The 23611-nt window shown below is 40.6% G+C and overlaps 2 pseudogenes across 1 annotated transcript; one reads left to right on the top strand and one right to left on the bottom strand.

The window, feature by feature from the left end:
* LOC128597201 (60S ribosomal protein L32-like) overlaps window positions 1–23611 on the bottom strand; it is a 540544-nt pseudogene that overhangs the window by 431580 nt on the left and 85353 nt on the right.
* LOC128597200 (chromobox protein homolog 1-like) lies at window positions 1996–2712 on the top strand (annotated as a pseudogene). The gene has a single exon (XR_008383222.1). The product of XR_008383222.1 is annotated as a chromobox protein homolog 1-like (transcript).

The following is a 23611-nucleotide window of genomic DNA, read 5'->3' as shown; positions in this document are numbered from 1 at the left end:
GAACTCTGTTCCCCTGTGGCTGCTTTCTTATTTGTGATCTTTATTTAGATACCTGCCCAAGATATTAGTCACTGTCTAGAAGAGGATGTTGACTGCTGAAGTGATTATGTTGATGTGGTAACAGGATATTTCCTTACAAGATAATTTCAGATACACAAAATGAGGTAATGGTGAAACTAACAGATGATAGATTAAGTGTGTACGTGACTAAAAGTGAATAAAATCAGATCCCCGAAATGAAGAACTTTGCTACATGCTATCCCATACTATGTAGTCTGTTTCTTCTTCACCCTTAATAATTGCAGGAGCGAGCTTATAACCATGGCAAAGTGGCTGTTCTTTTGCGTCTCCAGTCATGCAACACACCAGGCAGGGATTAATTGAAACAGGGCTGGGATCTGGCCTTAGCGATGACTCTCCTGCACATTTGCACCAGCCAAGGTCCCTCATTGGAATCAGCCACAATGGATGGAGAAAATGCTGCTGGCCCTACTGGCTGCCCACACTCTTACTAAAGGTCTGGCCTCCAGGAACCCCTGCCTGTATCTCTTCGCTGAAGAACTGTGAGGAATTCCTTGGAGGGCATCATGTAAGGGCAACAAGGTGGGCCTGGCAGGAGAGTGGGGCCTATCATGGTTCACCCCCGTTTCTCCCTACAGCTGTGGCTCCTAGTCCCAAGAGCATTGTTCCCTGGGACCACCATCACTGCACCTGTGTGGTGGATAGCAAATCTGGAAGCATCTGGCCACCTGCACAATATTGGACATGCTGAGGAAGGGCTCTGGGCAGCCCCCCACAGAGCTCTCCTCACCAGCCTCTTCTGGAAAGGCTTTGAGGCAGAGTCCACTGCCAAGTGCATAGTGACTTAGCATGTGGGGGTGAACAGCAACAGCATAGACGCTGACAGGTGTTTATCCTGCCTCTCCATGCTCAAGGTAGGCACTGCCGCTAGCTGAGTGCAGTGGGTAGATAGCTTGGGCTCTTCTTCACTGAATCTACCAACATGACAGAGTTTTTGCTGTAGACTGTGAAGGATAAAATTATGGCACCAGCCAGAAGACGAAAATCTTCTGTGGTGAGCAGTCCACTAGGCTATGGAGTTGGTGGTTCATATAGCAGCTAGGAAACATGGCTAAAGATTAGATGCAATGGAAGGGGAGGGAGAGGGGAGGGGAGGGAGTGGGAGGGATTGTAGGGGATAGTAGGGGGACCACACCTATGGACCACATTGCAAGTACAAGTTGGATCTATCACGTGTAGAACACAAATGTCCTAATGCCATAATTGGATAAATGAGATGAAAGCTATTTTGATTAGTATGATGTAAGCACACCAATTTGTACAAATAATCAACACATTGAAAATGGCATAAATGTATTTATAAACTATGTACAAAAGACTTAATAAAAAATAAAGATTTTTAAAAAAGAATATATGTGTCAGTTCGTGTAAATGGGCAGCTTTTCTGTGACTGTTGTACCTCAACATCTGTATGAAAATAATTGCCACTTCCCAGCAGCTTTGGGCTTTCTGACTTCCTGCACTGAGTAGAATTCTCCAGGAAGCTTAACTAGCCATCTGACATATTTACCAAATATGAATTAAGACCTCCAGTATAAAATTATGGGACAAAGTCTATATGAATTACATTAGATGTGAAATAGAAAATTAGGATGAGCTATTCTAACAATGTAGTCCTAATTATTTTTTATTTTTTGTCCCATTCTTTTTAGTAATGAAGATAATGCAAAAATGTTTTGTTATATTCTGTCAAGTTTAAACTGGCATACTTGTCAAGTTTAAACTGGCATACAAAATATATGTATCAACCAGAATAAAGAGGTCTGTTCAATTTTGATTTTAAATTTCTTTACAGAAGTTTATGGGCCATTGGCTGGGCCTGTGGTACGCTGTATAACTGAGAGGCTCTGCTACAGCCACCCAACTTGTTTTCCTGAGCTCCGCTCTTCCCTGGCCTGACGCGATGCACTAGTAGCGCAACACTGATTGCTCTCCGGTTTTTAGGCGCTGCTCTGAGCAGCATCACCTTATATATCAGAAAGCTGGAGGGTACTATGGGGAAGAAACAAAACAAGAAGAAAGTAGAGGAGGTGCTAGAAGAGGAGGAAGAGGAATATGTGGTGGAAAAAGTTATTGACCTTCGAGTGGTAAAGGGCGAAGTGGAGTACCTCCTAAAGTGGAAGGGTTTCTCAGATGAGGACAATACATGGGAGCCAGAAGAGAACCTGGATTGCCCTGATCTCATTGCTGAGTTTTTACAGTCGCAGAAAACAGCACATGAGACAGATAAATCAGAGGGAGGCAAGCACAAAGCTGATTCTGATTCTGAAGATAAGGGAGAAGAAAGCAAACCAAAGAAGAAGAAAGAAGAGTCAGAAAAGCCATAAGGCTTTGTCCGGGGTTTGGAGCCAGAGTGGATTATTGGAGCCACAGACTCCAGTGCAGAGCTCATGTTCCTGACGAAATGGAAAAACTCTGATGAGGCTGACCTGGTCCCTGCCAAGGAAGCCAATGTCAAGTGCCCACAGGTTGTCATATCCTTCTATGAGGAAAGGCTGATATGGCATTCCTGCCCCTCAGAGGATTATGACAAAAAAGATGACAAGAATTAACTTTCCTGAAGTACCAGCCCCTGTCACATCTGACTGTGGGTTTCAAATGGGGAGGGAAGGAATTTTACTTGTCTTGATACCATAGAGGTGGCTTGAGAAGATGTCCTTTGAAAAGCCAGTATAGTTTCTGTGCCCTGCAGCAGCCCAAAGTGCTTTAAAGCCTTTCAAGCTGCATAGTTTGCACACCCATCCAAGTGGAGGGGAAGGGGAATAAGTGTTTCAAGGCAACCCATTCTGCACTTTGCTGAGAAAAGCAAAAGGCCTTCTATGAAGGACAAAACTTGCAGAATTGGGTGTGTGGGAAAGCAAAAACTGTAGAACTTCAAAGAGCATCTCCACAACCCACAGCCTTCTTCCCAATAGTGTTATTTCTGCATTTTTACAGCATAGCATGTTTGTAGTTTTTGGCTATTACTGGTGTATTATTTGAGGTGGGAGGGATAGAGTGGGAAAGAAGGGAGATGAGTAGATCATTTTGGTTAAAATTTGGGGCCTGATTGGGGAAATGGTGAAATAATGAAAAAAACAGACAACTAATGATTTGCTTCTATGTCCATAATATTTTACTTTTTGAAAAAAATGTCATTGGCACCATAAATGAGGACTGTGAGAGACTGTTTAAAAGCTGTGAATGCCTGAAACCTATAAGCCAAGGTGTTCCTTGCCTGAGCTTATCGCTATTCCCCACAAAGAACTAAGCCAGCTTGTAAGTTAACAAAGCTGCCATTTTGGAGATAGAAACTGATTGAGGAGAGATAAGTCTTTTGTTGGAGAATATACATGAGATCATTCTGTCTTAGAGGTGCTAATTCCTGAAATTAAACAAGATGACCCTTTTCCAGTTATGAAGTTATAAATACCAACTTGTTCATCTAAGCTACTGGCTGAAATATTGGGGAAAATGGTGGTATAGAGGAAGAGAGAGTAGGAAAGACAAGGGTTCATGCTCTTAGTTTTTTTGAACTTTGAACTCTAAAACCCATTGGTAGTAGGGTACAGTCACTGACAGGACAAGTTTCACTGAAACAGTTCAAGAGTTGAATGATTTCAAAAGCCCTTGGCTCAGGAGATTAAACTTTCATGCTGGGGCAGTGGTTCACTGTAAAACACAACAAACAAAAACATTTTTTAAAAAATCCTAAGAATTTAATCATACCCAAATGCTCTGTCTTGAATCACTTCATCAGTTCTTGACATCTAGACTTGCCAATCAGAACTAGATTGTTAAATCTTTTAGGCATGTGTTAGATTTCTGTGAAAATTTTGTTTAAATGTAAACTTCATGCCACTGTCAGTTTTTGTCTTAATAAAATAATAGATTTATATATAAAAAAAGAAGTTTATTTTCCATGTAGTAGCCTTGCATTAGATTTGTTAAGTTTCCTTGTAAATATATCCTTTTTGATACTATTATCAATGAAATTGTTTCCATAATTTCATTTCAGTAATTCTCATTGCTAGTATAAAACTACAAGTGAATTGTGGGTATTCCTCTGGTATTTTGAGAACTCATTGAACTCATTTATTAGTTCAAGTAGGTTTCTGTGGATTTCTTACAAACTTTTACACTCATGTGTGTGTTATCAACATGAAAATACAATTCTTACTTCTTTGTTTCCAGCAGGGAGAATTTATTTTTCCTTTTATATTGTAACTTTTCTGAATACTATGTCCAGTTTCATGAAAATAGAATAATAATGTTTTTCTCAGATATCAAGATATTTTTACCTTATAGGAGTAAGGGTGTGGATTTTTCACTGAATGCTTTTAGTAGGTCTAGGAATTTTGTTCTATTTCTAGTTACCAAAGAGGTTGTAATCATGAGGATAATGGATTTGTCAAATTCTCTTGTGTTTCCAAACAAGAGATCTCTTTGTTGTTATGATTTTGGGGTACTGCATTGATTTTCTTGTTCTGATGATAAACCCACATTACATTAATGTGGTAAGGACTTTTGCTGTAGGTCAAAGTGGAGCACGAGAGTATAATAAGCTCATTTAATGGAGCTCTAGCCCATGTCTTTGAAATGTCTTTGAAAGAGACATCTATAAGTAGATGAGGAAATACAGCTTTTTCCTTAATGAGATTGATATTAAGAGATGTGTGAGTGATTGAGTAGGAGTACTGCCCAAGTACCACCGATCCACATTTGATTCATCCTTGCTTCTTTCACTGGTGCCTTCTTCCCGAATAACGACACATTTCTACTCTCTATAGAAGAAGTGTAATCATTTTTCTGCCAGAGACCTGGCTTTTGCAGATGGCATAGAAACGTGAATTTGAGACAGATAAGATATAATGTCAGAGGGGTAAGGTAAAATTGAGGGGCATGATGGTATGTGATTATTTTTCTCAGTGAAGGGTTTTCAGGCAATTTTGTTGCCTGAAATTTCTGGATCACATGTGGCAACAGGAAGACGGAATGGATGTGTAGCTCCCCGGGTAAATCTCACTACCTATTGCAGTGTCACTTAATTGGGATCCCAAACAAAGTCTGGTTCCATTTTCAGTGTGAATATAAAGACCTTCTCTAGTATGGTTCTCTCTCTTTTTCTGACCTAAGGAAAAAATAATGACAGTTGATAAATTTGCCTCAAATCCATCTTTTTTTGATGGTTGTGGGTCATAAAGAGTGGGTGTTTGGTCTCCCTGGTAACACCCTTCCAAAAGTCCTGATTGGCCGATGCTCTGATGTTACCTTCCATCCCAACAGTGAGCAGCTCAGTACTTGGAAGACAGGGCAGTTGTGGGTGTCTCTTACGGGCTCCCAAGCTGAGAGGGCTTAAATTGGGAGGGGAGAAGCTGTACCCTCCAGCAACAGCTACTTTCAGGTAAGAAGGGGGACTATCCCCAACTTCTCTCTGGAAGTTAAGTAACTGCCACCTGGCCACAGGGTACTAAGTGGGCCACCAAAGCAGCCACACTCCAGTTCCCTGTCCACACCATGTCTCTGGGATTCAGCCTTGGATCCAGTGAGTTCACCCATCTGTCTTCACCTACGAGGCATATTTGTGCTAACCATGCTGCCTCTTTGGTCCTTTCAGGGGCTTGTGTTCTCTCTGCACTACCTTGGAGAAAATGCTCTTATCTGGCTGCCATGATGACTCCCTCAATTCAGGACAGTTCCCCTCTGAGAGATAGAGGGAAAACCTCAGCTCATTTTTGTGTGTGTGGCCTTGTTTCCTGAGCAGCCTGCTTTAGGTGGTTTCTGTACATGGAAGCTAATGGGAGGGTCCCCATACTGGGAACCTCCACTCAGATCCTAAACAAACTTACCAGCCCAAGAGAGATGTGGGACCCAAATGAACTACAATTCTTCAGGACAGAACTCACAGAAACATTGGTGGTATTAATGCAGAAGGTGGCCCGTCCCGTGATCCTGCCAAGCTAATTGTTGGTGGGCAGCTGAGGAGGGAAAGATGGTGTTTGAGTTCCCCCAACAGTGAGATTCCATGAAGGGCAGGTAGGGAGGAGGATGAGGTGCAGCTGAAGGAGGGGGAGGAGGTGGCTGAGGTGGAGGTGGGTGAGAAGGAGGTGGTACCAGATGAAGAAGAGAAGAGAGGTTATGGGAGAAGCAGGGGAAGTGGAGGGGGAGGAGGATGCCATATTCACAGTGAAACTTCACTTCAAGAGAGACCATTAATTACCTACAGGTAGTCCCTTCTGTTCTCATAAAGCAAAAGTGTAATGAAGTTGATCAATGGAGTTCTGGCCCATGTCTTTGAAGAAGACATCTATATGTGTATGAGGAAACGTGGCTTTTTCCTTCATGAGACTGATTTTAAGAGATGTGTGAGTGTTCAAGTAGGGGCACTGCCAGAGTCCAAGTAATCTCCATTTTTTAATTGCTTGAATCTCCTTGTTGACACCTCTGAACAGGTAGCCTGAATGGTTGTTTAGCTCCTGTGTAATCTCACTGGTCTCATGCCGGGTCACTTAATTGGGATACAAAATAAAGTCTGCTTCCATTTTCAGTGTGAATATAAGGGCCTTCTCTAGTATAGTTCTCTGTCTTTTTCTGATCTAAGAACAAATTAATGAAAGTTGATCAATGTGCCTAAAATTCATCCTTTTTATGATGGTTGTGGGTCACAAAGAGAGTGTGCCTGCTCTCCCTGGTAACGCCCTTCTGACAGCCCTGATTGGTTGATGCTCTGATGTTACTTTCCATCACAACAGTGAGCGGCTCACTTGATGGAAGACATGGCAGTGGTGGGTGTCTGTTACAGGCTCTCAAGCTGAGAGGCCTTAAATTGGGAGGGGAGAAGCTGTACCCTTCAGTGACAGCTACTTTTAGGTGAGAGAGGGACTCTCCCAAACTCCAACTCCTCTCTGGCAGTTAAGTAACTGCCACCTGGCCACAGGGTCCTAAGTGGGCCACCAAAGCAGCCACACTCCAGTTCCCTGTCCACCCCATGTCTCCTGAATTCAGCCTGGGATCCAGTGAGTTCCCCCATCTCGCTTCACCTACCAGGCATAGTTGTGTTAACCATGCCACCTCTTTGGCCCCTCTCTGCACTGTGTTGGAACACATTCTCTTATCTGGCTGCCATGATGACTCCCGCAATTCAGAACAGTTCCCCTGTGAGAGATAGAGGGAAAAGCTCAGCTCATTCTGTGTGTGTGGGCTTGTTCCCTTAGAAGCCTGCTTTAGGTGGCTTCTGTACATGGCAGCTGATGGGAGAGACCCCATGCTGGGCACCTACACTCAGGTCCTAAACAAACTTACCATGTCAAGAGAGAGGTGGGACCCAAATGAACTACAATTCTTCAGGGCAGAACTCACAGAAACATTGGTCGCATTAGTGCAGAAGGAGGCCCATCCAGTGATCCTACCAATGCTAATAGTAAGCTGAGAATGGAAAGATGGTGTTCGAGATTCCCCTACAGTGAGATTCCAGGAATGGCAGGTGGGGAAGAGGAGGAGGTACAGCTGGAAGAGGATGAGGACTACGGGAAGAGTAAGAGGAGGCTGAGAACGAGTACTAGGAAGATGAGGAATACAGAGGAGGGGAAGAAGAGGTGGAGGAGGATGCCATTTTCCCAGTGAATCTTGAGTTCAATTGGGACCATTAATTACCTCCAGATAGTACCTTCTGCTTTCATAAAGGAAAAGTATAATGAAGTTGGTCAGTGGAGCTCTGTCCTATGTCTTTGAAGGAGATATCTATATGTGTATGAAGAAATGTGGCTTTGTCCTTCATGAGACTGATGTTAAGAGATGTGTGAGTGTTCCAGTAGGGGTACTGTGCTAGTCCAAGTGATCCAAAATTGTCTCATCTTTGTTTCTTTTACTTTGCCTTGTTCCAAAACAACACATTACTACTCTCTACAGAAAAAGTCTAATCATTTTTCTGCCAGAGAACTGGCTTCTGCAGATGACATAGAAACTTGAGTTTGAGACATATTAGACATTATTCACAGGGGTAATGTAAAATTGGAGGCATGGTGGTATGTGATGAATTATTTTTTGCAGTGAAGTGTTTTCAGGCAATTTTGTTGCCTGAATCTTCTTGATCAAATGTGTGAACAGGAAGCCTGAGTGGATGAGTAGCTCCCCGGGTAATCTCACTGGGCTCTTGAAGGGTCACTTAATTGGGATCCAAAACAAACTCTGGTTCCATTTTAGGTGTGAATATAAGGACCTTCTCTATTAGGGTTGTCTCTATTTTTCTGACCTAAGGACAAATTAATGACAGTTGATCAATGTGCCTCAAATCCATCGTTTTTTTGATGGTGGTGGTCACAAAGAGGGTGTGCCTGGTCTCCCTGGTAACGCCCTTCTGACAGCCCTGATTGGCTGATGCTCTGATGTTACCTTCCATCCCAACAGTGTGTGACTCAGTCTGTGGCAAACTCAGCAGTGGTAAGTGTCTCTTATGGGCTCCTGAGCTGAGGTGGCTTAAATTAGGAAGGGAGAAGCTGTACCTTCCAGTGACAACTACTTTCAGGTGAGAGGGGGATGGTCACCAACTCCTCCCTGGGTGTTCAATAACTGCCACCTGGCCACAGGGTCCTATGTTGGCCACAAAAGCATCCACATTCCAGGTCCCTGTCCCCCATGTATCCTGGATTCAGTCTTGAGTCCAGTTAGTTGTTCACCCATCTCTCTTCACCTACCAGGGATAGTTGTGCTAACCGTGCTGCCCCTTTGGCACTTTCAGGGGCTTGTGGTGTCTCTGCACTGTTTTGAAGCACACTCTCCTGTCTAGGTGCCTTTCCATCCTTCAATTGATTCTCCTCTGAGAGACAGCGGGAACAGCACCCCAATCACTCGTGTAAACATGGCTTTGTTCCCATAGCAGCCTGCTTTAAGTGGCCTCTGTAGGTGGCCGGTGAGGTTAGCATCTACAAGATCCCCACACTGGGGTCTTAGAGAAACTTAGTGCTCCATAAGTGTGTCTGGATTTTAACAATTCAAGGGTCTGTAAGGTAAAAGTAATAAAAACATTAGATATTTTGATGGAGACAGTGTCCTGTCCAGTGATCCTTCTGATTTTAAGTCATTACTGGAACCATGAGAATGATGGTGCCTGTGATACCACCAACAGTGAAATCTCAGTAATGGGAGGAGGAGGAGGTGGAGGAGGAATGATGTACTTTTAAATATCATGGAGGAAGAGTATTAAATGCAACACACATTTAAACCCGGTAATGGAGGAGGAGGAGGGATAGGAAAGCAAGGAGGACAGAGAGAGTAGGTGAGGAGGGAAGAGGAGGAGCAGATGAAAGAGTTAGCGCTGGCTTAAGAGAAGGAGAAAGTGGGGGGAGGAGGATCGTAAACATACTTAGTGATAAGAACAAGTCAAATTTCTTGAGGACAGAGTCCACAAATGCATTGAAGATTTGAATGCAAAGAAAGGCCTGTCCAGGTATCCTGCTAATGCTGTGTGCTGGGAAGATGAGAGGAGAAAGATGATATCCTTGCTCTTAACAACACTGTAATCCATGGAAGCACACAGAGGGTGCCAGGCTGTTAGAGGAATGAGAAACTTGAGAAGGATGTTGAAGTTATGTTTCATAGAATGTGTGGAATACATTTATTCTGTTGTTATTCAGGAGAAGTGGAGGATGAGTCCTTGGAGGAATGAGGACTTCATGTGTCTTATTTAAATAGCTCTAGTTGGTTTAAGACAAGAGTACATTTTAAGAATGAGAAGTGATATTCAAATCTTAGATAAGTATTTGGAGTTAATTCAAAGCTATCACAGCACTTATAGGACACATTTATGGTTCTATACCACATGGTAGTGGAGAAATTTTTACAGAAAGTGTACAGGCCTTTTCAGAGCATTAGTTAATGAAATTTAGGTGGTTAGAATGGACATAAGTGGTCAATATTCCAAAACTAATTTTGTTAATTTGATAAATGGTGGCAATTGGTGTTGGAATAGAAAAAGGTTAAAAAGGGAAGAGGAGAGAGATGGGAGGGAGGATATGGGAGGATGGAGGGTATTTAGGGGGACCTCACGTAATGTATATGATGCAATGATATGTTTCAAAACTATTAAGAAATGAGTATAGGGTGGCACCTGTGGCTCAGTCGGTAAGGCACCGGCCCCATATACTGAGGGTGGCGGGTTCAACCCCAGCCCTGGCCAAACTGCAACCAAAAAATAGCTGGGTGTTGTGGCGGGCGCCTGTAGTCCCAGCTACTCGGGAGGCTGAGGCAAGAGAATCGCTTAAGCCCAGGAGTTGGAGGTTGCTGTGAGCTGTGTGAGGCCTCTACAAAAAAAAAAAAAAAAAAAAAGAAATGAGTATAATTGTGAAGGATGTGTTGCTTGTTTAATGTAAACATTTCACCTTGTATATTGAAGCAGTATCCTGAACCCTATCAATGCATCAATGTACAAAGTTATAATTTAATAAAAAATAATTAAAATAAAAGAAAAAGGAAAAAGTTGAAGAGTACTAAAAATTGTAGACATTGTGTGCTAAGTGCTTAACAACTTTCTCTTTTTGTCCCTTAAACATGGAATGAATTTAGTGCTTTCCTCTTCACTTCCTTATCTATAGCAGTAGTTTCTACACATTTTTGTTGCATACCCTGTCAGTAAAACAAGTTTGAGCATGAGTCTTCTCAAACCTTGTATATTTACCTGTGCATGATATTATCACATATGAAATATACAATAATATACATTTGAAACAATAACATTAAATAAAAAGTATCTTATCTACAGAACCCTCTTTACCTGATTTGAAGAGCACTTTAAGTTGCCTCTTTTTTTTTTTTTTTTTTTTTTACAGTTTTTCAAGTTTGAACCCAACGTCTCTGGTATATAGGGCTGGTGTCCTACTAATTTGAGCCACAGGCACCACCTGTTGGCTTTTAAGAAAACTCCTTGGTTTTTAAGACTTAAAAACTCCTTGGGTTTTAAGAAAGTTGATGCATCTCTGTGGCTCTCCAAACTGGGAAGCCTCCATTATTCTGGAATGCAGCTCCTGCTAAAAATAATCACCTTTGAGTATTTTCTCACCTTTGGTTTGAGGTTTTTTTTTTTTGAGACAAAGTCACACTCACTTGCCCTGCATAGAAGGTAATAGTGTCTTAGCTCATGGCAACTTCAAACTTATCAGGCTCAAGTGATCCTCCTTTCTCAGCATCCCAAATAGGTGATACTACAGACACTCAACTCATTTTTCTATTTTTAGTAGAGGTATGGTTTCACTTTTGCTCAGGCTGGTCTTGAACTTCTGAGCTCAAGCAATCCACATGCCTCGGCCTTTCAGAGGATTAGGATTACAAGTGTGAGCCATTACACATGGTTATTATCTTTTAATGTTTGTTAGATCAGTAATGATGTCTCCTTTCTTATCTATAATGTCAATAATTTGTGTCTTCCCTGGTGTATCTTGGTCAGCTGTCTACGGCTTCATACGTTTTATTGATCTTCTCAAAGAACTTCCTTTTGGTTTTATCAATATTCTTTATTTTTCTATTTTATTAATTTCTGCTCTAATTTTCTTTTCTTTTTTTTCTGTTTACATTTTAAAATGAATTTGCTCTTTTTTCTGGTTTCCTATCGAAGCAGCATAAGTTACTGTTTTCTCTCCTTCCTTCTTTTCTAATATATCCAGTTAGTGCTATACACTTTGAACAATATTTATATTTAAATTTTAGTGACCGCCTGAAAGCTTCCTGTAACAATGGGTTCTGCTAAGAAAAATTTTGCAGAATCATGGAGTTTGTTTTAAAAAGTAGGAAAGAATAATAGTCTGGCAGAGGAAGAAGGAGTAATAACTATATTTTTTAAATGAAACTGCTTTGAAAGAAAAGGCATTAAAGATAACCTTTAAGGCGTACTTCACCATACTTATAGTGAACAAATTATGTCCTGTTATCTTAAAAATGATATTAATGATGATTATCATAAAATCACTACACAGTTGCCACTGAAAAGAACAGTATGTGAGTACATTGTACTCACTCAAATGCCTTCTTGAAGACACCATTATGTAGCAGACTGTATCTAACATATTTTCCCTCACAGATCTGTTTCACTTACATATGACATGGTTACCAAATGTAGGAGAAACCTATGTCTAATTTGCTAATTCTTATGTTTTTTCCCCTACCAGGATTGCAAAATGTTGGTGAGCATGAATTTTCAGGAGATAAGATCTGAAAACGAGATGGCTCCTTTGTGCCTTGTGAGTAGCTCTGTTATGATTTAAACTGGTAAGATATATGTTAGATATTAGGAGTCTACTGGTAGCTCAAGTGTGGCTTGAGCACCTCTGGTGCTCTGAGGAGTCAGAAAGTCTCATCCAGTAGAAGGTTTGGAGCAAGGCTTTTGATGCCTCTTGCCCCACCTTACTCACCCTTCACCACTGGACTCTGGTTACCCCAGTCTCTGGTCACCTCACTGGCAGTCTCTGTTAACCTAGTCCCTGTGGCCCAGTTCTGTTCAATAAACAAATGTGCCAGGGCTATGTGCCTGCCAGAGTCAAAGTAAAGTCAATGGTCAATGCTTCCTCCTTGTGGTTATCACCCTCTGCCACTATCCAGAAGGGGAAGCTGAAGCCTGGCTACATCAGGTACTCAATGGCACCTGGGGAATATTCTACGTGAGGTGTATCTAAACCTGAGGATATTCAGACAGCAAAAGAATTTCTTCCTCAGCCACTGCACCCTTCTTGCCACTGTTCTACAGGCCTGGGATCCCTATAGGGTGAGGTCTGCTTCCCTCTGGCAGACCACGGAGTTGGGGAGGTGAATCTCCAATATTAGACCCAAGTAGGATTGCTCTATTAATGCTGATGTTGGGTGGGAGGTGTCTCCACTTGAATATGTGCACCTTAAAAGTTCCTGAGTCTCCAACTGTAATGCAGAGACCCAAGCTTCCACCCACTGCTGAGATACCCTTTCTCAGGGCCAGGTCAGTCACCTTTCCCTCCATGTCTTTCTGTACTGTTACTAGATTCACAGATACAGCACAACTGCACTGCCTCTGTCTATGCAATGCCCAGTCCTAGCAAGGAAGTGCAGATATTCTGCTCTCTGCAGAGGTTGGACTTTTAGACCACCAGGCCAGTGGGGAAGGATAGACTGGAAGTTCAAGGTGGCAAGGAAAACATTAGTTCAAACTTGCTGCCACATAAGGGAATTCCTAGGCTCATAGCAGGGGCTCTCTGGAGAAGGAGTCCCAGCTTCCAGCAATTTTCTCTGGTGAGGTGAGGAAGGAGAACCTTAGTTCATGACTCACTAGTAGAGATCCCACAATAAACAAGCAACTCTCTTAGGGGAAGGGATGGACACATGTCCATGAGATGAGATCTGTACCTGAAATTTGTTTCCTTGTAGTCGTAGCTTGCCTTGGCAGGGAAGTCATGCAATTATCTATCTCTTCTCTCAGCTCGGCTCCACTCCTTGGGCTTTGTTGGGTTCTTTCTGGCTGTTATCTCTCCCTCTGGACTGGATATTCTGTTGAAAGCTGGCTCCAGTCAGCCATCATCCCCCTTTCTCCCTTGTTCTCATCAAATGTGAAAATTGGAATTAGGGAAAGTAGCCAACCCAAGGATTTAGCAAAAGACGAAACACATTGAAACCCAGCAAATAAACAAAAAAGCTACCAGACACACAAGTAGACATACTCAGACAATCATAAACACATAAACATACAGACAAAAAACAATAACAACAAAAGTGATGATAATTATAAAATAATTTTAAAAAGGATTGTGCCTGTGTCTCAACAGAGTAAGGCACTAGGTCCATATGCCAGAGATGGCAGGTTCAAACCCAGCCCTGGCCAAAAACTGCCAAAAAAAATTATAATTAAAAAATATATATAATTAAAAAAAGAAACCTCAAAAAGTATGATATAAGCACTCTCAGCAACTACAAAGAAGGGAAGAAGAGGAAGAGAAATAAAATATTATTTATAATGAAAAATCAATAACTTGCAAGAAAAGGAAGATAAAAGAGAAAAAAGGGACCAACCACAAAAATATTCATATATATACATACGAATATACCAATGAGGTAGGGGGTCAACATTGGTAGGAATATATTTATATTGCAATATACTTTCTGGACACCAGGTAGCACTGTGAGTAGTTCCCAGGCTTATGCCTGATTCAGAGTTTACACTGTTATCACTTTAATCACTGTACCTGGCCCATAGGAAAAGATGCCTATGGCAGTCACCATTTCTGAAATTTCAAAATATGTCTGTTTCCTGACAGGCTGCCTAGCCTCGGCTGTCCTGTTCCAGATGGCATCCCTATCTGACCTCTAATTTCAGCATAGGAGTCCACGCTTCACCAATTTTTCCACTCAGTTTGTAGTTTCCCTGTGAACTGGGAATTGTAATCTTCTGTAGGGGAGGGACTGGTTGCTGCTGGTGCCCGCAGCTTCAGCAGTGGCAACAAGAATTTTCCGTCAATATCCGCAGCTCAGGATTACACTTTTGACTCCAGCAATCTGCCAGTTCCCTGCACACCCTGAACTGCTAGTCTACACCAATATTCCTCACCAGGAATGATCTAGTCCATTCATTGACACCTGCTGTTCTGGGAAAAGGTGCCCATGGCAGTTGCCATTTCCAACATTTCAAAATGTGTTTGTTTCCCAGGCGGGATTTTTTTCCCCTTAATTTTCTATCAGGCTGCCTAGCCCCCTCCCTCCCCCAATGGTACCCCTTTCTGCTTGCCAAATTCCACTCAGGAGTCCACAATTCACCAAACTTTCAAAAAAATACCTAGTTTCTCAATGAACTGGGAACTGCAGTCCTCTGTAGGGGAAGGGCTGGTGACTGCTGCCTCCATTTGCCAGCTCCCTTACCATTTTCTTAATGGCATCTGCCTATCTCTCTTTTCTCAACTATAGTATTGGACTGCAAGCTTCTCTAAAGTAGCAACATTATTTTATTTATCTTTACATCCTCACTATATACATAGTGCCCTCTGTCCAGGTGGCTTTATGAAGTTTCAAATAAATAGAATTTATATGTGATTCTAATTTCAAGGAAATAGAAACATGAAACTAGAGAAGGAAACAAGAATTTCAAATCCAGTTACAAATCTATTCATATCCAACTAGCATTTGACAGAAGTGTGAAGTAATACAGGTTCTGGAAAAATCAACAACCAGGATTGGTAGCCTGTAGGAAGAAACTACTTGGGAAGCAAAGGCAGGAGGATCACTTAACTACAGGAGATCAAGGCTACAGTGATCTATGATTGCACCACTGCACCCCAGCCTGGGCAACAGAGAAAGTCTGTAGCTTAAAAAACAAAACAAAACAAAACAAAACAAAAAAAAAACCTCTTACTTAAAGATGTAAGAGCTACAAAGCTTTCAAAGCTACTCTGGTGAAAGAGCTTCTAAATTATTTGAACACAAGTATGGATAGAAACCTCAGATATACAACTTATTTGAAATCAAAGTTCCAAAACAAGTAAGAACACTATATAACATTCAGAAAGGATTTAAGTGCTTGTGCAAAATTCTCTTCTAAAAGCTGGAGATTTAATAAGACAAAAGTTGTCCTATCAAGAAATTTACCATTAATGAAGTAGTCCCTTAAAGCAAGGCAGGAAAAAAATTATTTAATGCACCTGTCATCAGCCACTTGCAGGAGATCTGCAATGTAAGGGTCATCTGGCTAGGGAACTGGATATGAACTGACTTCAGAGGCAGGAACTGGTTCATCAATTTCCATATGCTGACACCTAAAAGCAATGCTTCTTTTCTTGCCACCAAATATTAAGAAGATGAACATTGCCTCAGAATCAAAGAGTTCAGGTTAATGTTTTGTTAACATTAGTTCATATTATATACTGACAAATATTTCCTCCTTTATATGTAAATACCCACCCCTATCTTTACCAAACAATGAATTCTTGACAACCTCAACAGGACATGGTTATAAAACAACTTTTATATGTTTGCATACTTGGCACAGACAGCCATAGCATATTTTAATGTGCTATGCATGGCTGCTCTTCACAGAGCTGCTTTTTTTTTTTTTTTTTTACAAACTGAAGGTGTGGAGCAACTGCAAGAAGCAAGTCTATCCATGACGTTTTCCAATAGTATGTGCTCATGTTTCTGTGTTGTATTTTGGCAATTCTCAACAATTGTTCAAATATTTTTATTATCACAATTTCTGTGTTGGTGATCTTTGATGCTATATTGTAAATGTTTTGGAGAGCTATGAAGTGAAATTAATCAATACATGCTGTGCACATCCTGACTTCTCCACTGGTCGTTCCCCTGCCTCTTTCCCTTTTCTTGGGTTCTATACCCAGAAACACAATAATCCTGAAATTATTGGCTCTGTAATGGTTTGTAAGTGATCAATTTGAAAAGAAGTTACACATCTCTCACTTGAAATAAAAAACTAGAAATGATTAAGTTCAGTGAGAAAGGCGTGTCAAAAAGCAAGCCAGGCCAAAAGCCACGCCTTTCCCAGAGAACAGTTAGCCAAGATGTGAATGCAAAGGAAAAGCTCTTGAAGGAATATAAAAGTGCTACTTCACTGAACACACAAATGATCAGAAAGCAATGAAGAAATGATCTGCATGGACAGATCATACCAGCCACAATATTCTCCTCACCAAAGTGTAATCCAAAGCAAGGACCTGACTCCCTTGCATTCTATAAAAGCCAGGAGGTGAGAAAGCTACATAGGACCAGTTTCAGGCTAGCAGAGGTTGGAACACAAGGTTTAAAGGAAGAACCCAACCCTATAACATAAAAGGGCAAGTTGAAGTACCAACTGCTGATGGAGAAGTTGCAGCAAGTTATCCAGAAGATCTAGCTAGGATCAATGATGAAGGTGGCTACACTATACAACAGACCAGTGTAGATGAAATGGCTTTCTACTGGAAAAAGATACTATCTAGAAATTTCATAGCTAGAGAAGTTACTACCTGGCTTCCAAGGTCAGACTAAATTACTTCTAAGTGGGTAACACAGCTGGTGACCTAGGGCTCTTAAAATTTATGCTAAATCGACTCTGCCTACGTTTTATAAATGAACAGCAAAGCTTAGATGACACACATCTGTGACAGCATGGTTTACTGAATATTTTAGGCCCAGTATTAAAATCTGCTGTGCAGAAAAAAAGATTCCTTTTGACATATTACTATTCATTCATCATGTAGAAGGATTTGAGTATTATTTCCATGCCCACTACCACAATATCCACTTTGCAGGCCATGGATCAGGGCTTACTTTCAACTTTCAAGTCTTATTATTTAAGAAATACATGTATTTCATAAAGCTATAGCCAGCAATGACAGTGACTCCTCTGATGGACGTGGGCAAAGTAAATTAAAAACTTCTGGACAGGATTCACCATTCTAGACAGGAAAAACATTCATGATTCATGGGAGGTGGTCAAAATACAAACATTAATAAGTGTTTTGAATAATTTGGTTCTAAGCTTTATGGATGTCTTTGAGAGGTTCAAGATGTCAGAGGAGTAAGTCACTGCAGATGTGGTGGAAAATGCAAGAGAACCAGAATTAGAAGTGAAGATTGATGATATAATTAAATTGAATCAATCTCATGATAAATTTGAATGGTTGACAAGTTGCTTCTTATGGATGAGCAAAGAAATTTGTTTCTTGAGATGAAATGTACTACTAGTGTAAATTCTGTGAGCACTGCTGACATGACCACTTACATACTTATTATAGAAATTTAGTTGATAAAGCAGAGGGAGGGTTGGAGAGGATTGAGTTCAATTCTGAAATAAGTTTTCCTGTGGGTAAAATGCTATCAAATAGGATCACATGACACAAAGGAACCTTTCATAAAAGGAAGAGGCAAGTCATACAATAAACTTCATTGTTGTCTTACTTGAAGAAATTGCCACAGCTCCCTCAGCTTTCAGCAACTACCACCCTGGTCAGTCAGCAACCATCAAAATCAGGTCAAAAATCCTCCACCAGCAAAAAGATTACTGAAGACTTACTGAAAATGCATATTATCATTTGTTAGCAATAAAGCCTTTTGGGGGGGAGGGTGGAAAGGGACAGGGTCTCACTCCATCACCCAGGCTACAGTGGCATCATCATAGCTCACTACAACCTCAAACTTGTGGGCTCAAGAGATGCTCCTGCTTCAGCCTCCCAAAATGCTAGGATTGTAAGCATGAGCCACAACAACAGGTCCAACAAAGCACTTTTTAATTAACATCTATACATTTTTTGAGACATAGCTACAGTTAACAGACTACAGTATTGTGGAGCCATAACTTTTTTTTTTAATTTTTTTATTAAATCATAACTGTATACAATGATATGATTATGGGGCATCATACACTCACTTCATAAACCATTTGACACATTTTTATCACAGTGGTTAACATAGCCTTTCCGGCGTTATCTCAGTTACTGTGCCAAAACATTTACATTCTACATTTACCAAGTTTCGCAAATACCCCTGTAATATGCACCACAGGTGGAGAACACTCAGAGATCTAAAAATAGATCTGCCATTCAATCCTGTAATTCCTCTGCTGGGCATATACCCAGAAGACCAAAAATCACAACATAACAAAGATATTTGTACCAGAATGTTTATTGCAGCCCAATTCATAATAGCTAAGTCATGGAAAAAGCCCAAGAGCCATAACTTTTACATGAATGGGGAAGAAAATAATGTGCACGGCTCACTTTATTACAGGATTCACTTCAATGCAGTGGTATGCAATGGAACCCGCAGTACCTCCAAGACATATTTATCTGTTCAGATTCAATCCGTTCCTCCCCTAGATGAGGTTGATACTTGGGCAAGAAGAAAAGCTGAGCATGCCTTGTGGTATTTGGTATTATGAGCTCAGGAAATCATTACGAGCAGAAAGTTGTCAAAACAAGGAGCATACAGCAGTGAGAAAATATACACACTAAAAATACGCACTTAGGAGAAAGGAGAACTCTTGTACACTGTTGGTGGGAATATAAAGTAGTATATACACTGTGAACAACTGAATGGTGTTTTCTCAAAGAAGCAAAAGTATAACTTACCATATGATCCAGAAATCTCATATATCTAAAGGAAAGGAAATTAGGATATTTAAAAGATAGCTGCACTCCCTTATTTATTGCAACATTATTTTCAATAGCCACAAAATAGTATCAACAATAAGTATATACAGAAAATTTGGTAGGGCAGTGACTGTGGCTTAGCGTGTAGGGTGCCAGCCCCATATACCAAGGGTGGTGGGTTTAAACCTGGCCCTGGCTGAACTGCAACAACAACAACAAAATAGCTTGGTGTTGTATTGGGCACCTGTAGTCCCAGTTACTCAGGAGGCTGAGGCAAGAGAATCACCTAAGCCCACGAGTTAGAGGTTGCTGTGAGCAGTATCATACCACAAAACTCTTCCGAGGGTGATAATGTGACACTCTGTCTTTACAAAAAAAAAAAAAAAAAGAAAGAAAGAAAGAAAGAAAATGTGGTATATATGAACAATGGGATAGTATTCACAAATAAAAAAGAATGAAATGCTTTTTGCAGCAACATGGATGAAACTGGAGGTCATCATGTTAACTGAAATAAACCAGGAAGAGAAAAATAAATGTCACCTGCTCTCACTCATATGAGGGAGCTAAAATTATTGATCTTATAAAGGAAGAGTGTTGATTGGTGGTTACTAGGGGCTGAGAAGGGAAGTGCAGAGGATGAAGAGAGATTGGTTGAGGGGCACAAAATCATGAAAGAAATAAATTCTACTATTTGACAGTACAGTAGGAAAATTACAGTTGACAAGAATTCATTGTATACTTTAAAATAGCTATGAGAGAAGAACTGTAAGGTACCCAAAACAAGATTGCATCAAAATATCACGTGTATTTCCAAAATATGTACAACTATTATATATCAATTAAAAAAAAAAAAGATGATTAGAGTCAGAGCAAGATGGTGGCCAAGTAACATCTTCCCTGCAACTGGGCACTGTGAGTCTGGGGAGATAAGACTCCAGGCATCTTTGGATGGTAGGATCTGCCTATAATCATCCCTTTGAGGATACCGAGAGTCAGTAAGAGACTTGTGGACTCCAAGAGGAGGACAAAAACAGTGGAAAACTGGCAAGTAGTTGCATGTGTTCAATCGGTCTAATCCTGCTGGCAGCTGTAAGTACAGCAACAGTGAGACTGCAAATGGGAAAGGCCTTACCTGTGAACTGTTTTGGTGTTTTTGGACTTGGCACTCAGTTGAACTACCTTGGGGAGAGCTTGAGCAGGAGTGCGGAGGACTTTGGGTATTGCGTAGGGCACTAGACTGAGCCGCTGAGCCAGACAAGGTTAATAGTGTTTGGCTGTGGGCTGCAGGGAACCATTGTAAGAGAACTGCCCTGGCAGACTCCGCCCTCAGGGTCGCAGATCAAGGATCAGGCGGGAGCTAGTAACCTAGTGACTGAGCAGCCTAAAGGCAGGACTGAGCTGCCTTACAGCCTTAACCCTCATGGGCAGTGTGAGACAGGTTTTGGCACACTGGGTAAGTGGATAGCCACTTCAGCACTGATCCCAGCGACAAGCACTTTCCTGGGAAAGCTCCTGCTTGGCCAAATTTAGAAGTTTAAAGTGCCTTTTAAGAGGGCTGAAGAGAGATTTAGGGTCTCCACCCTGCAGGGTTTGAGAAATCAGTGGAGGCCACAAGTCATATCAGCATTGTGATTAACATCTCATACCCCAGAAGACCACCTGTTGCCCAGACAATATTCAACAAGATATATATACTGCTTTGTTTTTGGTTGTTTGTTTTTTGTTTATTTTGTTGTTCTTGTTTTGCTTTTTAATTTCAACCTTTTCCGTACAGATTTTTTCTTTTCTTTTTTCTTTCTTTTCTTTCTCCATTTTTCTAGTTCAAATACAATTTCCCATTGCTGCCTTTTTCAATAATTAGAACTTCATTTTTGCTAGTGTTTCTACCCCTATTATTTGTTTTCTCACCCAATTATATGCCATAAAGTTTTCTGTTCGCTTCTTTTGGTTTGATTTATAGCATTTTTTTCATTCTTCTCTACTTGGTGGAGGTGAGGTACTGAGTCTGATCAGGTCAGCAAAGAGCTTCTGACCTCAAGGGAACCACCCAACCAGGCACCTCCAGAGGTTGGTTTTTTTTTTTTAAGGTTGTGTCAAAGTACCCTACTGTACACCATATTGTTCTGTCTCCCTCTTTCTGTGCATCTCTTTTTTTTTTTTTTTTTGCAGGTTATACATTTTATTTATTTATTTATTTTGTGGTTTTTGGCAAGGGCTGGGTTTGAACCCACCACCTCTGTCATATGGGACCAGTGCCCTACCCCTTTGAGCCACAGGCACTGCCCTGTGCCTCTCTTCTTTTTGTCAATATTCCCTTTTACCCACATCTTCTCTTTTCTATATTCTATTTTCTTTCTTTCTTTCTTTTTCTTTCTTTTATCCCTTCTTGCTCATCGGAACCTTAGTCTTCAGGCATGGGAAATTAAAGAGCAAGAGGAAGTGAAAGAAAAATTAGGGCAAAGAAACAGATAAAATAAATCACTCATGAGAAAGAATAAGCCGAAAACTCCTGGCAACATAAAGAATCAGTCCAGAGCAACCCCTACAAGGGACCATGAGGTACCTCCTGCAGAGGATTCCACCTATAAAGAAATGTTAGGAATGACAAAAAGGGAATTTAGAATGCACATGATGAAAACAATGAAGGAAATGATGGAAACAATGAAAGAAAACTGCTAATAAAGTGGAAAATAACAAAAAGGAAATCCAAAAACAGAATTAAATGAGAGATGAATGATATGAAGAATATAGAAAGACATAGTGGAGCTGAAGAAACTGAAGCAGTTAACTAGGGAACGTAAAGATGCAATGGAAAGTATCAGCAACAGGTTAGACCATGCAGAAGAAAGAATTTCAGAGGTGGAGGACAAAGTTCTTGAGATAACTCAGATAGTAAAAGAGACAGAAAATAGGAGAGAGAAAGCAGAATGTTTAATGTCAGAATTATGGGACTTTATGAAGCATTCTCACATACGAGCTATAGGAATCCTAGAAAAGGTAGAAGAATGCCCCAGAGGAATGGAAGCCATACTAGAGAATATTATAAATGAAAAATACCCAAATATCATCAAAGATTCTGACACACTGCTTTCAGAGGGATATCGGACCCCAGGTTACCTCAACTCTAACCGAGTATCTCCAAGACACATTGTGATGAACCTGTCCAAAGTCAAGAAAAATGAAAAGATTCTTCAAACTGCCAGGAGTAAACACCAGTTGACCTACAGGGGCAAATCCAACAGAGTGACTGAAGACTTCTCTAATGAAACTTTCCAAGCAAAAAGACAATGGTCACCTACTTTTAATCTACTTAAACAGAACAATCTCCAGCCCAGAATTCAATGCCCTCCTCAGCTAAGCTTTAAAATTGATGGAGAAATCAAATCATTTATGGATATACAAACATTGAGGAAATTCGCCACAACAAGACCAGCTCTACAGGAAATACTTCAACCTGTTTTACACACTGAACATCACAATGGATCAGCAGCAAAGTAAGAACTCAGAAATTACAGTACACAACCTAACTTCCACACTGATGCAAAAGATAAAACTAAGCAATGGACTCTCACAAAATAAGATGAATAGAATACTACCACACTTATCAATTATCTCAATAAATGTCAATGGCTTGAATTCCCCACTGAAGAGACATAGATTGGCTGACTGGATTAAAAAACACAAGCCATCCATTTGCTGTCTGCAAGAAAAACACCTAGCTTCAAAAGACAAATTAAAACTCTGAGTCAAGGGTTGGAAAACAATTTTTCAGGCAAATGAAATTCAGAAGAAAAGAGGAGTTGTAATCTTATTTTCAGATACATGTGAATTTAAAGCAACTAAAGTCAAAAAAGACAAAGATGATCACTTTATATTGGTCAAGGGAAAAATAAAACAAGAAGATGTTTCAATTCCAAATATTTATGCTCCCAATTTAAATGCTCCCAGATTCTTGAAACAGACCTCACTCAGTCTGAGCAATAAGATATCTGATAATGCCATAATAACAGGCGACTTTAACACTCCTCTTACAAAGCTGAACACATCCTCTAAACAGAAATTAAACAAAGATATAAAAGACCTTCCAATAACTGTGCTTGGTGGACCCATATAGAACAATTCATCCCAAAGATAAAGAATATACATTTTTCCCATAACCCCATGGAACATTCTCCAAAATTGATCATATCCTGGGACACAAAACAAGTATGAACAGAATCAAAAGAATTGAAATCTTACCTTGTATCTTCTCAGACCATAAGGCACTAATGGTGGAACTCAACTCTTAACACAAATGTTCGACCGCACACAAAGGCATGGAAATTAAACAACTGTCTGTTGAATGACAGATGAGTGCAGGAAGAAATAAAACAGGAAACTATCAACATCCTTGAGCATAACAACAATGAAGACACAAGCTACCAAAACCTGGGGGACACTGCAAAAGCAGTTTTGAGAGGAAAATTTATTGC

The sequence above is a fragment of the Nycticebus coucang genome, chromosome 10 (assembly GCF_027406575.1).
Source record: "Nycticebus coucang isolate mNycCou1 chromosome 10, mNycCou1.pri, whole genome shotgun sequence".
Classification (NCBI taxonomy): domain Eukaryota; kingdom Metazoa; phylum Chordata; class Mammalia; order Primates; family Lorisidae; genus Nycticebus; species Nycticebus coucang.
Note: the sequence above shows the minus strand (reverse complement) of the source record. Positions and strands in the feature narration are given on the sequence as shown.